Here is a 15,195-nt window from a genome sequence, read left to right as displayed (position 1 = left end):
TCTCCTTTCATGGTTGTTATAAGAAACAAGGTGGGGGAGGTAGTATCTTCTATTGGACCAATTTCTGTCAGTGAAAGGGACAAACTTTTAAGTTCCATAGAGCTCTTCTTCAGGCTGTTATAAGCATATACTTGGAGCTCTTCTCTGTGTTACCTGAGTCTCTCAAGTTGGGAAGGCCAGGCTGAAGAGGTGAGTCTTGTAGCTCTGTCTAAAAGGGCCAGGTTTCTACATAATTGGATGTTTTGATGGGGGCAAGTTCCAGAGGAGCTAAAGGAAGAAAATATAGCCAAGATTTCTCCCTTAGTCACTCCCAGCACAACTTTTCATGAGATAGCAACAGGCCTAGTTTGTACTGTCAGCCTTCAACATTAATATTGAGATGTCCCTCTTCAGTATCTTGTTCATATTAGCTAGTTCAGCCTTCTATGATGGCAGGATGCACTGCCACATTCCTCTCCCCTAGAGAGGTCAAAGTGCTTAGAGAGCGATCCAGCCCTGGCTCATGGTTTTGTGTGAACCAGAGTCCCACAAGCTTAGCAGCTGGAAGCCTGGTATATGGCTCCTGTCGGCTTCTTTCTCTTTGAGGTAGTGTGGACTAGATGTGATGTCTTACAAATGACTGACATTTAAAACTTCTTTCCGCCCTGGGATGGAAAGCATACCATTAGCAGGCACTTCTGTCCTGATTGCTGGTATTTCTGGAAAGGAGCCTTTATGGCTCTAATAATGGAAATCTCATGAGAAGATAACACAGCTCAGGCCTTCTGCTGCCTGGCTAAGAGCAATGCACCTCCCAGTCCCTAGGTACCCCAGGCACATTACTGTTGTAGGGAGACTTAGCGACCTGCTAGCACCTCCTTTTCTCCAAGACATCAGGATCTGGAGCAATTACTGAGATATGAAAACTAGTATTTGTATTTCCTGTAATTTAATTATTGTAAACCTGTTCTGAAATATTTCCATATTATATATTTTTTCTTTGTAAAATTGTCTCCAAAGGCAAGTATTATGCAAATTTAAACTTCCAGTGAGGGTGGGGGAGAGAACAGCTGGTACTTTAATGTTTATCTGAAAGCTATGTTTGCTCTCTCTTAGGCAACACCAGAACTACAGGAAACTAGAAATGACTCCCCAGACTCTCCAGGCTGATTTTCATAAAACTCAGATTAGTGTACCAGAAAAGAGGGGTAAATAAAATGAGGGAAAGTGACAAAAAAACCTAAAAAATTTCATTTTACTCGTCTAATTAAATTGTTTCTACAAAATCTCCTTCAAGCAATAATTAAAAGCTCAATTTATGTGTATGATTACATTGCCAGCCACTACATTTATCTTCATACTGTTCTTCTGTTCAACAGTAATAAAAGTGAATTTCTAGACCACTTCCACCAACGATTACCTAATAGAAGCATAAAGCAGGCCAATGCAGTTGTGCCACTGTCAGATCTCTCATTTAGCTGCTCTATGCTGACAGGAGAGAGCTCTTCTGTTGACATAATTAAACCACCCCCAATGAGTGGCAGTAGCTATGTCAGCGGGAGAAGCTCACATGCCAACATAGCGCTGTGCAAACTATCACTTATGTTGGCGAAACATATGTTGCTCAGGAGGGGTGTTTTTCCACCCCGAGCGACATACGTTTTGCCAACATAAGTGCTAGTGTAGACATGGCCTAAAAGAAGCAGCAGCTATAAATTATTGTGCCAATATCTTAGTACTGCAAAAATATATGGGAGATAGACATCTATCAGTATGGATCCAATGTGAGAATCACATGCTCCGAGGGAATATGGGACTGTCGTTCCAAGGGGGAGTAAACTTCCTCTTCTTGGACTTGTTCCCCTTTGCCCAATGTGATTCATCCCTGTGTCACACTTTCTCACTCAGGATCTGATCATGCTAATATTTACTGCTTACTATTGTGAGTGGTACCAGTAACTTCATACATGTAGGTAGTGCCACTGAAGTCAGTGTATTACTTGCATGCATAAAATTAATCACATGAGTAAGAATTTTTGGGGTGGGCTCCTGTCTGGGGTCCAGTAAATAGGGCACTGACAGGGAGGTCAGGGGACCTGGGTTTGATTCCTAGCTCTGGCCACTGGACTGTTGTATGACCTTGGGCAAGTCACAATCTCTATGCCTCTTTTCCCCTCCCAACATTTCTGTTGTATCTATTTTTGGACTATAAAATCTTCAGGACAGGGATTGTTCTTTACTATTTCTTAGTACAGCACTTTGCATGATGGGGTGCAAATCCCAGCTTGGGTCTCTAGGTGCTACAGTAATACAATTAATAATTATGTCTACGAGCCATTCAGAACTAGGTGCTCGATACTAAATAACAAGGCTGCTGACTCAGAAATTTGAGTTAAACCAAACTGCGTGGCGAGAAAAAGATAAATATCAATGAATTCTCACAGAGGTATCTATGAAACAAAGGAAACATGAAATCACTGGATAGGCAGTTTGAAGGCTGCAGATCTTTCAGGACATTGACAATAATAAAGACATACCATACAGTAACATTCACAAATACCAAGGAGATTCTGCAGAGATTGAAAGGTTGGAAGACTCCATTTACCCAGTACTAAAAATACCATAGGCAAGCAATAGAAAGAAATTTCTTTTGTAATTTACTCTTCAAAATAGCAATCTGACAAGAGTATTTTATTAAATTTCCATCACAAACATGGAAAAACAGAAGGAAAAACAGAAGATTATGCTGGCCTAAATATCTTCTCCTAAAGGCCACTAATTTCAACACTGAAAAGAATATTCTGCCCTGCACTGTTATGTTGGCACAACATGACCCCAATTCAACAGTATTTTTATTTTAAGCACTTGAAATGATCAGGTTAAAATTAGGTATGTGCATAGGCAGCTTCCTAGATTTAGCGCCTCTATTATCCCCAGAATTCTGTGAAATTACTTATTATGCCCTACCAAATAAGACATCTCAACTACTATAGGAAGCAGGGAATGCCTCTGTACCATCCTTCAATCAGCTCTCCATTATCCAGCTACTATCGCATTTAATAAAGTCATGTTATATCATTTAAATTGCCACTTGGGGGATCTCTAATATTTTAAATGGTCCCCTTCCCAAAGTGGATTAAAGTAAAAATATTTTTATCAGATTTGATTATACTTAAATTGAAATTATGACAACCTACTTTAAGGCCTAAACTTACCATAATCTATTACAATAATTTAAATCAAATAAATAATATTCAAGCAGTAGGTGTTTGCTGCCAAAGTTTTAAAGAAAGACCACTGAACAGGAGGAAATCACTGGCTAAGCATCTGGAACAAGTTTATGTTGTGTGTTAAACCAGCTTTTGACAACAGTAGCCTCTTCCGCAGGTGCACAAATAATATTTTCTTCTTTTCAATTTATTCAGCTAATTCAGTTCAATGACAGAAGTTGAGAAATTGACTGGGAGTTTAAAAAGCATAGAAGCTTCTTTTCCTCTTCCAATATGTGACCAAAAACTAGGTGTGGGAAGATGAGAGTTACTAGTTCTAAAAATCTTAAAGGACACCAGGACTAGAAACAATCAGTTCAATTCACCGACTTCAGATAAGGCTTCCTTTGTTTAATAAATCACTTAATTTTAAAAATGTAAAATATATTTTGAGAAATGTATTTTCTTATATGCTCAGCACATTTAAATGAAAAACAGTTCTTAAATGTTAGTTTTGTGAATTTTTAATTCAATTTCAATTTGCATCGGAATGCAGCTTGACAACTACAAGTAAAAAAAAAAAGCATCATCTAGTAAATAATAAATATGTCATTCACCATTTTCTAACAAAAAAAGTAAAAAGAAACTGAAGGAATGTATGTTGAGCTAAATAATTGCTTACATAAATATGTATAGCTATAGTGCTGGTTAGCAAAAAAGTACCAAATTTTGAATGAAGGCTATATTTGTTTGTAAATCAACATGTTTTAATGGCTACCAGTCAATAAGAATCAACCCTTTAAGAAATTAAAGTACAAAGGCAAACAAGATTAAAATTGATGATGCAAATAAAGGTTTTCTGTTCACTAATTTAAATCATTATTAAAATCAGTGATTTAAATCACTCGGATTTAAAAATCGGTCTACCATGTCCCCTCCACACTGACTCTACCCATTTCTTAAACCATTACTGAAGGAGGAAGCTGGTTTTATATGCTGTCATTTTGAGAAACCCTCAGAATTTGGGGGTCACACAATCACAATGCAATCACTCAGTGATACATCAGTTCCCTTAGAATTATAACATCCTAAGTGATATTGCAAGTTCCTGGGTCTTGGATGAAGGTGTCTCGATAATTATGAATTTTAGATATATACTTAATTTTTATTAAATATTTTAGGGGAGAGCCCTAAAACTAGATCAAACAATTAAACTGATTAAAACAAAAAAAGCCCACATTATTTAGTATGTTATGTATGATACAGAATCTGCACTGGTCTCTAAGAATCCTGACTCCTTTCCTCCAAAGTTACTGGTAGGCATAGAGATTAAGGCCCCAATCATCAAAGCATTTCAACATGTTCTTATGTTCAATTAGATGAATGAGATTTAAGCAAGCGCTGAAGTGCTTTGCTGAATCAAGGCCTGATTGAGGTTAGAACTCTGTTTAAATTATTTTTCCCCAAAAGCAAAGATGTTGTTATAAAATTGCTTTGAGAGTTGTATTTCGTCCTCCTGAGGATTGTCTTTATCCAAGGCACCATAGGTAATAGGGTTGGTATGGAGTGGAGTTGTGGATGTGTCAAATGCCGTTGCTAAAAGAAAAACACTGTAAATAGTAAAAACAACAAGTAGTACTTGTGGCACCTTAGAGACTAACAAATGTATTTGGGCATAAGCTTTCGTGGGCTAAAACCCACTTCATCAGATGCATGGAGTGGAAAATACAGTAGGAAGATATATATACACAGTACATGAAAAGATGGGAGTTGCCTTACCAAGTGTGTGTGTGTGTGGGGGGGGTCAGTTCTAACGAGACAATTCAATTGAAGTGGGCTATTATCAACAGGAGGAAAAATCACTTTTGTAATGGGCCACCCTGATTACCCATCCAATCAACATCAAGATTCCCCCCCTCCCCAAATCCTTCCCCTCAGAAAACCCTACTCTCAGAAATAACATGAGGTGGAAAGGAGCTTTTTCAGAAAGGTGAGTGAGTAGGGTTAAGATCCGGTTTACACTGGAAAATGACTAACTTTGCAATTATAACTGTGAAGTCACTATTGCAGTTTCATAAGATGATTTGCCTGAAGTCCTTAATAAAAGACTTTGAGATCCTCATCTGGAAAGCACCACAGAAATGCAAACGATTTCATGGGACACATGCTCTGCTAGGTCAAACCAGGTGCTTTGAATGCTAATTCAGAGGGCGCCATCCTCCTTTTAAGCACAAGCATACCACTTATTTTTCAAGATACACAGGGAGGCCTGCTCAGTTCTTTGAGAAAAGTATAAATTGTGTAGTCAGTCCCTTAGCAAAAAATGACATTTTTTCTAAAGCACATGGTACAGACACACTAACCAATTTCTAAAAACAATTTAATGTCTAAATTGTTCCCAATCCAGAATGCCCAGGAAACATTGTTTCCTTATTGTCCTCATAGACTTAATCCTTGAATGCAAGTTTTAACCTGCATCAATGTTTTATGTCTGATTTCTAACTTGTGAAAAATAGTAATTTATAATGGAAGTCCTGGCAGACCCTTTACTATAAAAGGCCACTTTAACACCTGAAAGGAGGCTAAAGCATTTAGAAATGGAAGCTGCTTAGTGGAATTTGTGTGGTTTCTGGAAGACATTTTACACCCTTCTTTGAGGATTTGCGTTGCCACATTAGCTGAATTCTGTTGTATTTAGAACAGTGCTCTAGGTAAAAATGTACCAACAGCAGGACAAAATAATCCAGCTGTAAAGATAAGATTCTCTGAGGGAATCATATAGCCAAAATAGTATAGCAACTGCTCTTAGAATGCCTTTGACAACAACTACAGCTAAAAGCATCTGCATCTCTGGCTAATGCTACAGGCACCAGAACTGTCAAAGAAAATTGGGACAAAGTCAAAATACTCTAATCACTGCTAAATAATCACATTGATAAATTTAGATTTCACATTTTAAACACTCCTGGCATGTTGTGTCATTTTCCTTAGGCACGAAGTCTTAGCAAATAAAAGAACTCTACACCTGTAATTATGGGACTCTTTAGCTAATTATGTCATATTTATTCATCCTAAATAAAACTGTGTTGACAGGGAGTGATTGAAGGCAGATACTGACTGTCAGAAAGAGGCAAACCCTTCAAATTGGATAAAATGTTAAATCTAGTTGAAGGCAGCAGTAGAAACCTGCCTTTCATCTCTAATAATTTCCCATATGAGGCTTCATTCCCTTCAAAGTAGAGATTTTAGAGGCTACATTCAATCACTTATTTTTTTCTAATAGCTACTCTATTGAAATTTTTTCTTGAATATGACATTGTTGTTAAAAACATTCCAAACATAAGGATATTTATTAAAAGCCATACTCTACCCCAAGATCATCAGAAAGTGGAAGACAGTGATTAAGGGACAAGGCTAGAAAGCTCAGGTATGATTGACACCTCATTCTTATCTAAGATAGGCTACAGCACTGGCTGTAGATGAAAATATTCAGATTCTAGAAAATACAAAACAAAAATGGATGTTTCCAGGCATCCTTTCATCCAGACCATTTTGAAACACCAGAAGCAATTTCCTGCATTTTAGAAGATGTACAAATATTTTCAGACTTTTATTTTAAATTATAAAGAAAGTAGATATTGGGAATTCTCTACTAGGGAAGTTTTACAGTATGAAGGTTATGTTCTGTGACAGCAGTTAGTGCACACTAAACACTATGAAACTAGGGTTCCAAATGCCCTCACATTTCCCATTTGATGCATATAGAAACATTTGGTGCCTAATTTTCAAAGAGGCCTTAGTATAGCATTCTTCTGTGCACATGGCAGTTTGAGAGCGCAACAATTGTGTATGTACTATACAAGCACTGATAGCTGCACTGGTAGCTAACAGATTCAGTCAACTAACCACACAGGTGTCTTCTATTTTTTGTTCTATTTTCTTTCCTTTCATCACCTTTTTCTTCTATTTTTTCTTTTCCAGCCTTCCTCCTCCTGTGCTCCCATCTCCACTGTGGAATCTACAGTGTTGGGGATCACAATACAGTAGTGCCCCATCACTGTTAAAATATGGTTCAGTAGATAGGTTTAAAACTATATTTGATCTGTGCTCTTAAATCATGCTAGAACCCTGCAAAAAAATTCAAGGGTACCGCACAGTTTGGGAACATGGCTTGGTCCTGTCTACACTGCAAGACCAGATTTTAGAACATCAAGAGGACCTAATTCTCTTCTGCAGTGGCTTCAACACTTTCTGCACTGGACATTTCCGCCTATCTTGTCTCTGCTGCCTTCCTTCTACCATCATTCTTACTTTTCTCCAGTCTCTCCTTCAATCATTCTGGGCACACGCCCTTGGATTTCTCTTTTCGGAGAGAATTTCCCCTAGTCTCTCTTCATTCTTTTAGTCACTCTCTGCCCTGCCATACAGGATCTCTTCACTGAAATCTCTCCCCTTTGTGATCTCAACCCCTTTTCCTTCCTGCCTCAATGACCTTCTCATTAGTCCAACTTAAGCTCACAGCGGCCTGCCCCCAGGACCTCACAATACCCGGAAGCCTTCTCTGTCTCAGTACCCCATTTCCCAAGTCTCCACTACATAGGTGGTACCTCTCAAACAGCTTCTTTCAGCCTCTTCTCGGTGTGCAATAAGAGCTGCAAGAGGAGGCAAGATGGGTGAGGTAATATCTTTTATTGAACCAACTTCTGTCGGTGGAAGGTACAAGGTTAAGAGTGACACAGAGCTCTTCTTCGGGTCTGGGGAAGGAAGCAGAGTGTCTGAAATACATATAAGTTGGAACAGACTGTTAAGCAGAAAGGGTAACATGTTGCAGGCAGCTACTTGGGGGTTAGTGAGCAATTGGGGGTTAGACTGTTATACATATACGTTTTGAAGTGGACAGTTAAAGGTAACAGGCATTGTGGTATGTTACAAATTATTGTAATAAGCCATAAAATCAGTGTATATCCCTGTTAAGCCCTGAACTTTTGGTGTTTTGGAATTTAAGTTCCCAGGCTCACCTTTTGAAGGTGTTGTTCTAGTTTCCCTTGAGGACAAGTATTGCAAGATCAGATATGGAGTGATCACTTCGTGAAAAGTGTTTGCTTATAGGTGATATGGTGTTTTACTTTTGTAGCTCAAAAAAACTGTACCTTTCACCAATAGAATTTAGTCCAATAAAAGATATTGCTTCCCTACCTTGGCGCTCTCATATTCTGGGACCAACACAACTATGCCATCCCGGTAAATCCTTTGGTGACAGTCTGCATTTTTCATCATGATTTACTGACTGGCCAGATAGCTCATTACATGGACAAAAGTCTTTGGATAGATTTTTATAAACTGTTCAAAGTGAAGAGATTCCCTGTTGATTTGTTAAACTGCGCGTGCAACTTCTGCACTAAAATATTCATAGCAGCATTACTGAAATCTGTTATATTCATGCACACGCACACTTTTGTCACTCACACAAATTATGTTTTGATAAATGTACACAACAAAGAGGATTTTTTCCAGAAGTAATAGCACTGAAACATTGTACACATTAATCATGAGTATTTACATAGGCAATCTATAATAGGAGTTTATTATAAATAAGCTTATTAGGATGTTTTCTCACTCATTTGTGTGCACAGCTAGGCACTGCATAAATCATCAACCAAGCAGATTTTAAAGCATCTTTAGAACAGCCTTACCCTAACTGTAGCTTGTATAGCTCAAAGGAAGCAACATGCAGATACAATAATACAAGAAAAAAATCATAAAGGGAAGGACAGGTCCCTTACCCAACTGGGCCCTTACCACCTCCCTTTCTGAATTTGGGATTCTGAAAACTGACAGACAAGGGTCTGCCCATCTCAAGAGTCCATAGAACCAAAATTGAAACAGTGGGAGAGAGAGCTAGCAGCAGTCCAGTGATCAGTATCAGCTTACACATTCCTGCAGAAAAGCAAAAGTATGTTCCCTCTATTGAAAGTATAATGAATATGAAAAGTAGTTCCAGAAAAGTTGTGATTCTTTATTCATCTCATGGCAATGACACTGGTTTCTTCCTGCATAGATTTAATAGGGTCAGATATTCAATGATGGGGGGGCCACACATATACCAACATACATGACGCACAAAGAATGCCATAGGATGCCACAAAGCAAGAACTAAATTCAGGACTTTGGAGCGGAGACCGGAGCTGGAGCACGGAGGAGCTCCGGAGCAGTGGAGCTGCAGGTTTTTGCCTGGAGCTGGAGCGGAGCTGGAGCACAGCTCCAAAACCCTGATAAATTTGCCTGCCTAAAGCTGGCAGTTGAACAGTTACTTGCATTTTCAAGTATTCCAGAGCCTTACCTGTATGTAGCTGGAGGAAACCCCAGGAACTCAATGGCTATGGCAGAAGTGGGGGAGGAAGTGTCATGTATTCTGGGTACAGGATTATTTCCTGTCTAGCAGTCATAGGCTGTACTCTATTAATGCTTTTACACAGAGCTATACTGCCACTGCTGCATACAGTTAAGACGCTCTTGGAAATAATGTCAGAGAACTCTCCTGACACACAGCAAGAGTTCTTTCCTAACTCAGGCTCCAACTCAGGAAAGCATTTACACCCATGCTTAATTTTAAGTTTGTGCTTAGAACTCATTGACTTCATGTCCTGGATAGATATACTTTCCTGACTCAGGGCCTGAATGAAGAAGTGAGGTGATGAAGAATTCTTAAAGATCTGCAATCTGAAGAGATCAAGCTCTTGGGCTGATAGTTACACTTCAGAGTTGGGAGAAAAGGAAAAGTTAGGTAAGGGAATGGTCAACTGTATTATACTGTTCACCCACTAGGTGGTGCTGTGTGTAAGAGACCTTATTTAAATGAACCTTAGCTATACCTGGCAGAGTGTTAAAAGATCTTATGATGAACATATCTCATGTATATGAGCAAGCTGTGAGAACAAACAGAAGGAAAAATAGCAACAAAGGTTGCAAGATCTCATCAACATGCCACTCTTCAATGCCTCAGAGAGCGTCAGCTTTGACAAATGTTCATAATGGACAGACTGGAAGTAGTACTTTGCACATTAAATTGCAAACAAATCCACAAGGAAATTGGAGATATGCAGGTATCGTCTTTAATTTATGCTAAGGGAAGCAAGCAGAGCATATCTTTAAATCTTTTGACTTTAATCGGGACAGTCACAAAGATGACTATTACTGTTGACAGTCAAACAGCTAGGTTTAATGCAGGGGTCGGCAACGTTCGGCACGCGGCTCACCAGGGTAAGCACCCTAGCGGGCCAGGCCAGTTTATTTACCTGCTGATGCGGCAGGTTCGGCCGATCACGGCCCCCACTCGCCGCGGTTCGCCGTCCCGGGCCAATGGGGGCGGTGGGAAGCGGCGTGGGCCGAGGGATGTGCTGGCCGTGGCTTCCCGCCGCCCCCATTGGCCCGGGATGACGAACCGCGGCCACTGGGGGCCACGATCAGCCGAACCTGCCGCGTCGGCAGGTAAATAAACTGGCCCGGCCCGCTAGGGTGCTTACCCTGGCGAGCCGCATGCCGAACGTTGCCGATCCCTGGTTTAATGCATACTTTATACCACTGAGAAATGGTATTTATGAAAAAGCATGTTTTCACCGGAGAATTCAAGAACCAGCTCTAGGTAAGCGGCGCCGGGCCGGAGCCCGCACCCCTCCTGCCCAACCCTCTGCCACATCCCACACACCCCTCCTGCACCCCAACCCCCTGCCCTGAGCCCCCTGCCACACCCTGCACCCCACACCCCAACTCCCTGCCCTGAGCCCCTGCCGCACCCCGACCCCCTACCGCACCCCTCATCCTCCCTGCACCCCACACCCCAATTCCCTGCCCTGAGCCCCCTGCAGTATCCTGCACACCTCCTGCACTCCCTGCCCTGAGCCCCCTGCCGCACCCCTCACCCCTCCTGGACCCCACACCCCAATTCCCTGCCCTGAGCCCCCTGCCGTACCCTGCACACCTCCTGCACCTCAACTCCCTGCCCTGAGCCCCCGCCACACCCCGCACCCCTCCTGCCCCCCCGGGGGCAGGGAGGGGGCAGAGTTGGGGTGAGGGCTTTGGGGAAGGGGTTGGAATGGGGGCAGGGAAGAGGCGGGGCAGGGGGGGGCCTCATGGGAGGGGTGGAGGGGGGCAGGGCCAGGGGCAGCAAGGGGTGGGTGTCAGTGATGTGGCCCTTGGGCCAATGCACTAGTCCTCATGCGGCCCTCGTGGTCATTTGAGTTTGAGACCCCTGATTCAGAGAGAGTGATCAAAGGACCACAGACCAGCAGCCTTCTCAGCTGCAGTGTGGTAGCTATCATCAGGAGTGGCGGAAGTGCCCTAAAAGTGGGGAAGGCACAGGCACCTGAACCGTGGCCCCGCCCCCCCCAAGGACCTCCCCTCATCTCACACACTTTCCCCCTGAGGCCCCGCCCTCACACCGCCCCTTCCCCACAAGACCTCCCCCCACTTGTTCCTCTCCGCCCTCTCCCCCTGTTGCTCACCTCTACGGCCAAAAAGTGGGAGAGCTTAGCCCTCCCACTTTTAATTGTGATGGAACCATGGCCCCTTGGCCCCCCCTGTTCCAGCACCCCGACCATCATGGGCCTAGTGAGAAAAAGCGGAAGAACTTGACAGAATATTTGTTTATATTAGATTTTTGAAAGGAAATCCAGTACAAATAACATTAAGAGAATGCTGAACCATACAGCGTACACAAATGCTGTGGGATTCCTCTCCCACTACTTCATAAAGTGGAAACTGAGTTAATGAAAATGGAGCAAATTGGCCTAATCGAGAAAATCTCTGAGCCAACAGCATGGTGTTCCCCAATGGAACAAGTTATAAAGAAAATTGGCAAAATACAAAATCATTGTGGATCTTAAAAAAAGGCCTTAATGAAGCAGTGATGAGAGAACAGTATTTCCTCCCAACATTAGATGACCTTTTCCCCAAAGAGGAAGGAGGTGCAGTATTCTCCAAGCTGGATGCCTGGAGTGGATTCAGGCAAATTCTGTTAGCCCCTCCCTCAAAAAATGCTAAACTGATTACATTTTCACACCCTTTGTGAGATTTGGGATTTCCCTTTGATTTTGGGATTTCCAGTGCACCTGATATTTTTCAAGGAAAGATAGCAGAACTATTAAGAAACAGAATAAAGTTGTAGTTTTCATGAACGATATTCAATGGAAAAAACGCCAGTCAGTCTGGACTGAAGCTAAACAAGGAAAAATGAATTTTCCACCTACTCCCAATTGAGTTTTTGGGACAGAAAATAAATAAAGATGGAATCAATCCTAACCCTGAGAGAGTAAAAGCAATTTGAAAATTGAATATACCAATTAATGTACCAGAACTGAGACATATACTGGGGATGGTAAACTACCTTAGTTGATACTACGAGACTATGATAACCAAACCACTGAGTAAACTATTAAATTCAAACATATTTTGGCTATGGGGGTCAAATCAAGCAAATTACCTTCAAAAAGGTTTTTTTTTTTTTTTTTTTAAAAAGATCACAGTACTTGATCATTTGAGCTGTTGAGATGTGAACAGACCCACAGTGATCAGTCCGGAGCCAAGCAGCTACGGCCTAGGCAGTGTACTGTATGGCTCTCAGTGGAAGCCAGTTGAATTTTGCTCTCTCACACACTCAAAAGCAGAAAAATGATATGCACAGATTTAAAAAGTGTGCCTGGCAAATGTATGGGCACGTGAGAACTTTTACAGATATATCTGAGTGAACTGGATTCATTTACACTGAAAACAGACCATAAACCACTTGTAACCCTCGTATCAATGGAGAAAACCTGATCAAGCACCGCTGAGATGCCAGTGTCCATTGCTAAAGTTTATGGGATTTAACCCAATTGCAAAATACGTACCTGGGAAAAATCTGGAAGTAACAGACACTCTGTCACTGAGCCCAGTATCACACTCAACTACCCATGAGCTTGAAGATAATGTAAAAGCATATGTAGATGTTGTGGACACATACAGACCAGTGTCAGAAAAGAGACTACACCAGCCACAAAAAGCAGCCTTGACAAACATGGCAGCTCTAAGTTACATTAGAGATGGCTGGCCCAAGTATCTAAAGGACACTAAGGAAGTGACAAGAGACTACTTTGCAGTGCATGGACAATTAAGCAAGTCAAATGGACTCAAAAATAAAGGTAATTAGATCGTAATTCCAAATTAAACGACTGGAGAAATCTTAAACCTCATCCATTGAAGGACATCAGAAATTAACTAAATGCCATGAATGGGCCAACTAGTCAGTGCGGTGTCCGTACATCAGCAAGGACGTAAAGTTCTTCTGCATGTGAATACTGCAGAACTAACAAAGCAACTTGACACAAAGAACATTTAATAACAACACCTCTATCAGACAGACCTTGGAGGAGACTAGCTGCAGACTTATGCAAATTCAGAGGACATAATTATCTGGTCGCCATGGACTATTTTTTCAGGAATATAGAAATAATGTACTTGAAAGATATAACATGTCACAATGTTATCAAGAAACTGAAATGCACTTTTGCTCACTGCAGCAGAATTTAAGTCATTTCAAATGAAATATGATCTTCATCATATTACTAGCAGTCCATTAGCTTGTGATTAATATGGAGAGGCTGAGAGAGTTGTACAGACAGCCAAGAAAATCCTACAGCAGGAAGATCCATTCCTTGCTCTTCTGAGTTACAGATCACCACCAAGCACAACTACTGGATATAGTCCCACACAACTCCTAATGGAAAGACAACTCAGAATTACCATTCCAACTTTGGAAAATAATTTGTCTCCAAAGTGGACAGACATGAAGAGAATAGCCAAAAATTTGATTAAAAGGCTAAAAGAGCTTAATGCTTTTACAACAGAGGTCACTCAATTAGATAACTGCTGGGTCTAGAACCTGGAGACGATGTTCATTTCAAATCGGATGAAGAAAAGGGATGGACAACTGCAAGTTTCAAAGAAAACGAATTCAGCACCTAAATCATGTGATCGAGACTGACAGCAGAGAGTTCAACAAAAACTGTCAACATCTTCAGTTTGTTCCTCAGAGAGAACAATCAATAGAGCATACTCTACAGATGGCAGGTGCAGAACAAGACGATGACTCAAGGATTCTAGACCAAACATAGCCAGTTATTGCAACTAATGGATAGCCAATAAACCAAACTGTTATGCTTTCGGGTCATGTAATTAGGAAAGCAGGATGATTCAGAGACACTTAACAGACTGATACGTACTGAACTTCAAAGACAATGTGATAATGTAAATATTGTAAATTGTAGGAATGTAGAACTTAAGCGGGGAGATGGAATGTGAAATTGAATTGTGCTCAAGTATCAGAGGGGTAGCCGTGTTAGTCTGTATCCACAAAAACAACTAGGAGTCCGGTGGCACCTTAAAGACTAACAGATTTATTTAGGCATAAGTTTCGTAGGTAAAAAACCACTTCTTCAGATGCATGGAGTGAAAATTACAGATACAAGCATAAATATACTGGCACATAAAGAGAAGGGAGTTACCTTACAAGTGGAGAATCAGTGATGACAAGGCCAATTCAGTCAGGGTGGATGTGGTCCACTCCCAATAATTGATGAGGAGGTGTCAATACCAAGAGAGGGAAAATTGCTTTTGTAGTGAGCCAGCCATTCCCAGTCCCTATTCAAGCCCAAATTAATGTTGTTAAGTTTGCAAATGAATTGTAGTTCTGCAGTTTCTCTTTGAAGTCTGTTTTTGAAGTTTTTTTGTTGAAGGATGGCTACTTTTAAATCTGTTATAGACTGTCCAGGGAGATTGAAGTGTTCTCCTACTGACTTTGGTATGTTACCATTCCTGATGTCTGATTTGTGTCCATTTATTCTTTTACGTAGAGACTGTCCGGTTTGGCCAATGTACATGGCAGAGGGGCATTGCTGGCACATGATGGCATATATCACATTAGTAGATGTGCAGGTGAATGTGCCCCTGATGGTGTGGCTGATTGGTTGGGTCC

Source organism: Terrapene carolina, unplaced genomic scaffold (genome assembly GCF_002925995.2).
Source record: "Terrapene carolina triunguis isolate 2854851 unplaced genomic scaffold, T_m_triunguis-2.0 Scaffold180, whole genome shotgun sequence".
Lineage (NCBI taxonomy): Eukaryota > Metazoa > Chordata > Testudines > Emydidae > Terrapene > Terrapene triunguis.
This window is presented reverse-complemented; position numbering follows the sequence as displayed.